General features: G+C 30.2%; 1 long non-coding RNA gene across 1 annotated transcript; it reads right to left on the bottom strand.

Moving 5' to 3' along the window:
• Positions 1-3,820: 3,820 nt before the first annotated feature.
• LOC140439646 (uncharacterized) lies at positions 3,821-5,281 on the bottom strand. The gene is made up of 2 exons (XR_011950673.1): positions 4,947-5,281; positions 3,821-4,284 (listed from the first exon to the last, which is right to left on the bottom strand). It is a non-coding gene; the product is annotated as an uncharacterized lncRNA (long non-coding RNA).
• Positions 5,282-10,164: the final 4,883 nt, after the last annotated feature.

Raw genomic sequence — 10,164 nt, 5'->3', positions numbered from 1 at the left:
TTTCAATTTCATTATCATATATTTCAAAAGACATTTCAGACATATCTGAGTCTTGTAACGAAAAATTATCATCTAATATGGAAGATTCAGAATCAGAAACGATTTTTCTTTTAACTGACTTTTTCTTGTTTTTGCCTTTAGCTGAATTTCGTTGGGAAACTTTAACATTTGTTCTTCTCTTTTTTTGTTTTATTGGACTCACAATTTTCAATATTTCAATCCTGGTTTTCTCTGGCGAATCTGTTAAAATGCACGACTTTCCTTTCTGTCTTTCCCTTCCTTGGTGCAGCTTTAGGATGAGGTCTAATCATATTTGGTGTAACAATATTTTTAATCGCAGAAGTGGATGGAGTATCGGCGTCTGGGACTGGTTGAGATGAAATATCAGATTCTGCAACTCTGTAGCTAATTGAGGTAAAATGTCAGAATTATCGGCTGTAATTGTATCTTCGTTTTTATCGGAAGTAACATCATATGGACGATCAGTTACCTGTGCTGATAAATAGTCCGAGTCGGCGAAAATGTTTTCGTTAACTGGATACATTTCCGTAGCTTTAAATCCATGCATAATATTCTGAACACAATCTGAACGTTTTTTAGAGTCAATCCATATTGTAAATCTGCAGCCTTTTTAATATAATCGCACAAAATTATCTCTTCCTTATCTGTAAAGACTTTATGGTACATTAAATTATCGTGTAAGGTACTAATTTTCTTTCCTGTATCAGTTCAATGTTGAAAATGACGCCTCAGAGTAGTTCTACTGATATTAAAATGTTTAGCGTAACATATTCTTTTCTCATAACAATTGAGCGGCCTGTCGCAACTGCTCTTTATCGAGTGGAGTTCGTTTTATGCCTTGTTTACTGTGTGGCATATTTTCTAGAGCCTGCAATTATTAAGAAAATAAATATAAACGTTCGACAACTGATTTTCAAAAGTGTTGCTTACAACCTTCTAACCTTCAAACGATTGCAAGGTAATTAAATGATCTGGTCTTCAGAATACTAATTTTTGACTTAAATATTATCAAAAAAATCTACTTTATAGCGGAAAAATATAAAATTCCTTGAAATTTTAACAGGTTTAGTTTGACGTGCTATCACTATGCACAGTTTATAGACTTTACAAACAAAGATTTTAGCAGCGTTGCCAATTGATTATCAAACGAACAAAAATACTGAAAAGTGTGTTGTGACCAAGGTACAACACTGTCCAAGGTACAAGATGCTCCCCTACCATCTAGAATGCTAAAAAATGGCACATTTTCAACAATTTTTTTGTACCTTATTCATTATATGTGGCATTTAAACTTCTTTTATATTATACAACTTGTGAAGATTACAAAAAAAATTTTTTCTGTTTTTTCCATTGGTTTCCATTGTTTGGTCAAATTGTGGTAAACTACCATAGAAAAAAGCAAAACAAACAAAATGCGTCAAGGTTTATTAAAATCGACCGACTATATTCGGAGAGTAAAGTTTTGAGATAAACTACGTTTTTAAAACTGGAGGAAGAGGTAAATTTGCGAATCCAATTGGTAGATTTTAATAAACCTGGATGCATTTTGTTTGTTTTGCTTTTTCTATGATAGTTTACAATTTGACCAAAAAAAAAATAATTAAAATTTTGTGACTAAAAAAGGTCAATTTTTGAGCAAATTTTTCAAATGTCCACCATTTTGTTTTTTTTTTTAAGAATTTTCAATGTTTCTTGTAAACTATCATGTAAGGGCACTTATTTTCTAAAACCCTTCTTAAATTGTATATTTCAGATTTGCCGTTCCAGAGATTAACTGTCCGGAATGGAGCACTAAAATCCATGGCAGGAAGCCGCCTTCTTAAAAATATGGAATAGAATGGAAAAAAAATGAAAGAATTTTTTTTCCATTCTATTCCATATTTCCATTTCCATTCAGAAAAAATTATTGAAAATATGTCACTTTATAGCATTCTGGATGGTAATAGTATCTTTCTATTGAAAATGAGTTAAAATAGTTCTAAAATTATCGTTAGAGAATTTCTAATCAGTTGGTTGTTGGTTGCACTACGACATAGAAAATTTTCATTGATGGCGTGCAACAAGCTTCAAGGGGAATAATGTATGTGAAAATGTGTTGTATGCTATTTATTTGCTTAGTAAACAGTGCGCCTTTTGCAGATCCGCTTTTCTAAATCCTTATTGCTCTTCCTTGATTTCTATTAGTTCTTCTGGTTTATTCTTCAATATTGAGGAGAATAATATCATGACTGTATATAGCATACACCTATTTGGTAATTGCGATTCGTAATTTAAATTGGTTTTTTGTATCATTGATTATAATTACTAAAATTATTGATTGATTTATAAGTGTGGTACACGAAAATTTTATGGTTTGGTAACTATTTTTATGTGATTGAGGATTTTGTTAGTATTAAGCGTATGGCGAGTGTTCGGAAAAATAATGGAATTTGGTCTACACATTCTTGTATCTCATTAACGAATTGAGTTTCATACTTGTGAATTATATTTAGAACCGATTAAAGAAATTTTTTAGAAAAATTATCGAAAATTATTTTTAGCAGATTAATTAGTTTAATTTTTATTTTTTAAATTTTAATGGGTTGAAAACATACTTGTACATTCACAATTTAGTTTAATATATTATTTAAGTAACGTTTATTTGTTTAAAAATAAAATTATCGTTCTATTGATTACAAATTATTTTAATATGGCTAAGGACTAGTCAATAATTTCATTTACAGGAGTTAATATAATTTATTTGAGTATATAAGTAATTTCTTGATAATACAATCAACAAAATTCATTATGTTAAATAAATTTAGAAATATTGCTAATTAATTAATATCATGTTCATTTTGTTAGCTGTAAATTGCGATTTTATAAAAATGTTAAATAATTTTTAAAGCGTTGTTTGTATTTGTTCCTTCTCTTAGCTGATTTGTTTTTATTTTCTTCATCAGTTTTTTATTATTTTAGTTTTAATGTTAGTATTCTAGTTTCTGATAAGCAGTTTGGTAACCGCCTAAATTGTTCTATTCAACATTATTAGAATTGAGAATTTTTGAAATTGTCTTTTTGTGTACTTTTTATCTTTATACACCTACCTCTTTATGTTTAACTCATCATTTATTTCATGCCTTTACCACATCTTGGATTTTCTCTAGTAGTCTCTGCGAAATGACACCCTAGTTGATACGATTATAGATATCATCTGGGTAATTTCCAATTTCTACTGCCTCTTTATTTATACCTCAAGGTATCTACACTTAGCGCTTTTCTTATTCTATTTAACACGCTTTTGGTAAGATTATTGTTGTTAGATATTGCCATATCAATAAGCGTTGTTTGTCTAATTAGTTTGTTGACTAGTATGAGATCAGGTCTTAACCCATTAGTTGGTCTGTGGGCATAGTAAGGTCCCAATACAACATCTTTAAGTTGTCATTCTCAAGCATATTAGGAACATATTTATTAAAGGGAGATGGTTGATGTGTGGAAGTTGCAGTTTGTGAGCTTGTTCTTAATGAAGCATTTTTTCTACTGGCAACCCCGATAAGATGTTGGGCTATAAACTTAGATATTTTCAGGACCCTCTGTTTCAAGAAACATCTTTCCTGATCTCAACCAATAGTTCGACGCTGTATTGTTGACGTAGTCCTGGCTGACATCATTTATATGCCGCCCATGAGGGGGATTCTCTCTCCATCCATATGCGTGTTTTTCTTCGTCAAATACATGGTGTGTGCACATACCTATACTTTAAAAGAATGAACTGATTCGAGTTAGTCAATCTAAAAGCGTATACTGAAAAGAAAAACTATAACAATAATATTTATTTATTTATTTAACGTATGACAATATATTGTAATATAAAACATTTTAAAAATATATAGATCGATAACATTAAGATGATTGTTAAGCACATGAACGTCAATGCAATGCGTGGGACAACCCATGATTAGTCTTCTTCTCCGTTGAAAAACTATCCCATTTTCAATTTTTATATCTCTTGTTGCGGTTTAAAAATTTGTAAGTCTACTTGATCCATTTTATGTACTTTTTTCTGAGATGCTCTCTACAGTCGATTTTAACATTTTTCTGGCTTTGTCCAAATAATTTGTTATATGGTGCAATAATTATCGTTCTCTCCAACTCTGTTAATTTATTTTTATATATTTTACATTTATTAAATGAATTTATCCCTTTCTAAGTTCATTTATTTTCTAAATGGTACTGTAAAATATATAAGTGACAATGTTTTGTTGTCTGTCACTTTTATTCCTGAAAATAGTACAATTTAGAAATAATAAAATGAATAATTTATTTAGTAATGTGAATGCTACAAATAAGTATTTTGTATTTGTGATCATAGGACTTTTAATACTAGTAAAATTGTGATTTATTTGAAAAAATATCGAAAATAATGCTAGTGGCCTTTCGTAGCTTTTTTTACGAATAGTTATGTTTGTATATTTTTTATTTTTTACTTTATTATAAAAATAATGTACAGATATTCACTGCATATTTTTTTAGGTTTTTAGTTCAGTGGTTATTTAAACTTAAAAACTGTTGTAAATAAATGAATATGAAAGTATAAATACATTTGTATTCTTTAAATATACCAATGTGATAATCATCGGACTCCTAACCAATTCATGTACTTTGTGCAGACTTGTTTACATCGTTGGAAGTCAAAGAACTGAACATATAATACAACATTGGATTGAATATTATACTTTCAAATGCGAGAAATAGAAAATATATTTTATATCGGAAACAATACTACGTTACGAAAAAAAAATCAGTTTTTGGTCCTACGACATTTTGATATGACGCTAATAGAAGATACTATTTTAATGGGAATAAGCTTAGAAAATGAAAGAGAGAGGACAGGTAATGCTCATTTAATAAATCTTCGAAAAGTAAAGCCAGTTTCTGCTTACCAGGTCTACTGATTTTTCAGTAGATCTACTGATTTCAACTTCAATTTACTGATTTACTGAAACACTATATCGATCTTCTAAAAATATGTAATGAGAAAATCATGTTCAAAAAGTGAGTATTATGTCAGTGTTCAACTATAAATTTTGAAAAATCTATTGATGTATATCCATTATTCTCAATCTACTGAAGAAATAAAGTATGACCTAGCAACCTTTTCTCAATATCGTTTTCAAAATACAAACATTAATAAATTAAACAAATTTTGTTTTTTGTTACTTGGTGAAAAATTCTTCTAATAATTTAATTTTATCTGACTCATTTATATTGATAATTCAGACATATATTATACATTTTAAAGTAGACGACTTTAAAATGATATTGCCGAGTTGCGTTCCAGGGACGACTAAGATAGTTCATTCGGTTACATGAAATCAACTTTAACTGAGAATATCCCTCAGAAAAAGTCATAGCATGTAATTCGTCTTTAAAAAGACAACCACATGCCATGATGACAGTAAAATTATTCTGTTAGTTATTCAATAATAAATTATGAGGAAAAAACCTCATAATACTATCCCGACATGGTAAGTTTTTGGTCTTACATTTAGATTACTCTCAATAAACACCAAAATCTGATTTTATATGTTTGTTATTTAAAAAACATAAATGATGTATCTTCGATATGTTACTGACTTACAAATACCGATATTTTCTTTTTCTTAACTTCCTCTTTTAATATGGGTAACCAGATCCTACTGAATTCTGCCGAGAAATTTGCTACACCATTGGTCTCATTTAGCATAATTAGAGCCGCTTTTTTGATTTTTCTCTTTTTACCATTTATCTGTTTCTTTTAGGACTATACTTGAATTATTCCATTGAAACCTATATTCATTTTCTCATGCGTGTTTACATATTTGAGATCTATCAAATTCTCTATTTTTAACATGAGATTGATATTCACTTATTCTAACATTTAATGGCCTTGGTGTTTTACCTAAATAAAACTGATCGCATTCACAAGGTATTTTATAAATACAATTTGTTCTTTGTTGTTCATTGTTAGGTTTATTTTTAGATAAAATAGATCTCAATATGTCTGATGTTTTGAATGTTGTTGAAATGTTGAATTTATTTCCTATCCTTTTTTAAGTTTTTCTGATAATCCTTTTATGTCCGGTATTGTTATTTTCAAGTGTGCTGTAGGATCTCGATCTAAGTTGTTCTGTTCTATTTAGTCGATTGTTGAAAATTCCGTATTTATAAACGATAAAGGATAATCATTTTTAATAAAACAGATGTCAACAAATGTTTTTCCTCCAAGAACGAATTTTCATTAGAACAAGCATTTTGGTTATATCGTATTGTGATTGGTTTATTAATTTAAATATCTGTTGGTGTGTGTTGGTTTTCTATACACCTAAGTCTCATATCCAGTATCGTTCTTAGAAAATAAAACATCCAGGAAAGGTAGTGTGTTATATTCCTTTTTCATGGTAAATGTTATTGTCTCTTCTTTATCGTTTATATCATTCAGGAATGTATCCAACAACTTTGATCCATGAGGCCATCATCTAAACATCACCATACTATGGGTTTTAATTTTTGTTTAAAAATAATATTTGTTTCATTATCGGCTAATAATGGAGATAAACTAGAGCCCATTGCTAGACCAAAATTTTGTTTCTCTTGTACTCTTCGAATTTCTTGGCACCTGTTTTTTTTTAAGTGGAATAAACTCAGACTTCAGCCATTCTGTTGGTATTTCCCCAGAGATGTATGTATTGTTGAGTATCTTTGTGATTATTGCTATCTATTCATTATCCATTCGTTTGAGCTTGTATATTATCGAGGCCTTCTACTTTAAGATCATTTATTTCTTCGATCTTTATACAGTTTCTCTAGGTATTCTTTCCACGTTCTTATTTTACTCTTTTTGTCCAAGATGATGTTTCAGAATCAGTTATATTTCCTTTCTCCCTCCGTGTTAGTCCACCTATGAGTTCTTTAACTTTCCTATGTACATTGTGACTATCGCATTTTTACTGCAGTCTCAATTTATTCAAGATTTTGCTTCTTTGTTATATTTATCGCTTTGTATCATTCTGTTTTCTTGATTATTTTATCTGCATTTAAGTGTTTTCCCTTCACATTTTGAACTATTTCTGTTGATTTTCTGCTAAAACTCAATTGCTTCTTCTTCCTCTTTGTCTGCAGTGGGAGTATAAACTTGGATGATGTTTATATTGATTAGGTTGGCTTGTACTTGTAGTAACACTCAGATATTAGTGTAAAGTTAGTAAGCATTTGGCAATATTGACTAATACGATTACTTCATATTCATGTGATCCATCACTTTTACCGAGTATTATACCTTGTGATCTTTCACTTGTGTTTCCTCAGAATCTGGCCATCTCATTTTTTTTATTCCCATGATTTCAATGCGCATTCTTTTAATAATTTGATTTTATGTGTAGATCTTGATCTTCTTTCTGCACTTTAATGTATTATCTTTTGGTGAATTCAAAACGGTACTTCATGGAGAACTGATCGGAGGACTTACTCCGGAATTGGTTTTAATATCGCTGTGGATTTTTAATGGGATGTTTAAACTACTTGTGCTTCTTTATCCTTATGCCGCTGACCAAATGTTGTTCATCCGCCTTCGGAGCCGATTTCTGAACCCCAGGACAAAATGGTGATCTACAACTTACCAACTCATCCGACCAAAGATGTTAGTCAATAAGTGGTTCGATATATATATATATATATATATATATATATATATATATATATATATATATATATATATATATATGCCACACTCACCGCGCTAAATAAACCTCTTCCACTCAAACAAGGTCAACAAGACTCCTCCGATACTAGGGCTGTGGATGAGATGGGTTAATATATTAGAGTTGAAGAAAAACCTCATGAACCTTGGAAATGCACATGCCCGACAAAAAATGAGTCTGAAAACATTGATTTTAATTTTATACTGAATTGCGCAACAGGAGTTATATTAGAAATTCTGTCCTTTTAAAAGAAGATAGTTTACCAGTTCCTTCGTTTCTGACATATGCCAATAACGTTTCTAACAATTTGCCTGCTTTAGCAATATACCACTTTTTATTGTTAAAACCACTTGATATTAGATAATAGATAAGATATTAAATATCACATGTTTAAGAAAAAAAAAAGTTAACAAATATTAAAATAAACATAATTTAACTTACAGTTTTAGTATCATATAAAGTCTTACAAACGACAGTTAGCAGAAAAACAATAAATACTCCAACTATTTTACTAATGCAAAAACTAGTTCGGTTCTGTCTTGCCGTGAGAACGCACTGCAGACAAATGTTTTCAGTAATATCGGATTTCATCGTCTCGTTCGTACATTGAAGTCACCATATGAGTGAGTCAGGTTCATGAGTAGCTTACTTAATATTTGCTAAGATTATATACTTATTTGCGACGAACTTGGATATTATACAAATATTAGATAATATCTGTTTTACAACTTACGTAAAAAAGTAATTTTTTAAAGCCAGTTGAGTAAAAATATGTCTTAGTTGTCGCATAACTAATTCATTCAAATTCATTCAAAAGAACCTGAAGCAACCTCCAAATTTCAATAATGCCTTATTACCCCTTTTAAACCAGCTACAATCTACTCCTATAGTTTTGTTTTTGATAAACATCTTTACAAAAAATGATATATGTCTTTCCCTTGCATTCAGAAGCCTGTCGAAGAAACTACAATGGACCAATCGTGAGTAGGAACTCCTCACTTCCTTGTGTGGTAGCAAGCTTGAAAATTTAAAAGGAACACTCATTTATTACGCACTTATTGTTCAATTACTTTAGAAAACTAAAGTCTCAAGCTAACGGGTATAGGTAATCTTCTATTTAAGACGAAGGAAAATTTTATGAATTTAGTTGCCGAGAACAAGCGTATAGCGGGAATTCCGTCTTCCATTAACCATTACCGTCTTCTAAATGAAGTGAGAAGAAGAATATCCTGAGCTGACATGAGAAAGTTTGTAATTATTACCTCATTTCGCTACTTATTACCTTTTGAACTAATTTTCTCTTCAATGGTTAATATAAAAACTAAGAACAGAAATAGACTCCAGTTGAAAAATTATTTTAGCTACTTGCGTATCAAATATAGATCACGATTAGAAAACCTATTAAACAATAAAGAGGCACATTTTTCCCACTAAAGTTTAAATGTGAAAGGTGTATAACCCATGTTTTTTTGCCTTTACCTGTCGATCGCGGCCCCTAAGCAATAATTCGGAATCCCTTAGCATTATAAATCTTGCAAATAACAGTACGGCTGTTATACAATACTGTTATATAATACAGCGCAAAGTATTAAATTTTATTTTGGTTTAACATGAGAAAAAAGCAAAACCCACTCACAGTTCTGACGGTAAGGAATGTTAAATCAAAGAATTTAAAGGAGCGACAATATTAAATTTAACACAAATTCTCGTATCGAAATAAATTGCTGGCCCAGCATAGAACTATTTAATAAACTACTTAATTTTTATGACTGAAGTAAAATATTACATATAATTTTGGTGTGTTTTTTCACGTAGATAAATCCGTTATCAAAATTTCTCTAGCTGTGACATTTTATTTTTGTTACTTAATTTTTATGTAAACACAAAATATTCATCTTAATATTAGTTAGTAGCTGAAATTCGCTCACGCCAATTTTATTTACACGTTTAATTTCGCAGGTTTATTTAACCCGACCTATTCAAACTCATCGCTCAAATATTTATAAGATATGTTTACTGCATCATTTATGGATATGTTACTGTTATGGACTAAGTTTCCCATATGCTGATTTTTTGTAGGGTTAATTTGTAAAGAACCTCGGTTGATACAGTATTTACTGTACATAACAACTCTTAGGCATTTGAGACTATCTAAAATCAACACAATATCGTCAGCGCAGCCTAAATGGTTTAATCCTTCAACATCGATATTAGTTCCCATGTTCTCGTACTTTAAATAATGTATGAGTGTGAACTTTCACACTAAGGGAGTTAATACCTGTCTACTTTATGCTTTGAAAGTTATAAATTTCAATACATCTCAGACGATTTCAGACTTTCTGCACTTAAAACCTTATGTTTTACTAGTGAGATGAATTCCGACACAGAAACGCAGTAAAGAGTGTTTCTACCTGTGCTATTG

This window comes from Diabrotica undecimpunctata, chromosome 4 (genome assembly GCF_040954645.1).
Source record: "Diabrotica undecimpunctata isolate CICGRU chromosome 4, icDiaUnde3, whole genome shotgun sequence".
Classification (NCBI taxonomy): domain Eukaryota; kingdom Metazoa; phylum Arthropoda; class Insecta; order Coleoptera; family Chrysomelidae; genus Diabrotica; species Diabrotica undecimpunctata.
Note: the sequence above shows the minus strand (reverse complement) of the source record. Positions and strands in the feature narration are given on the sequence as shown.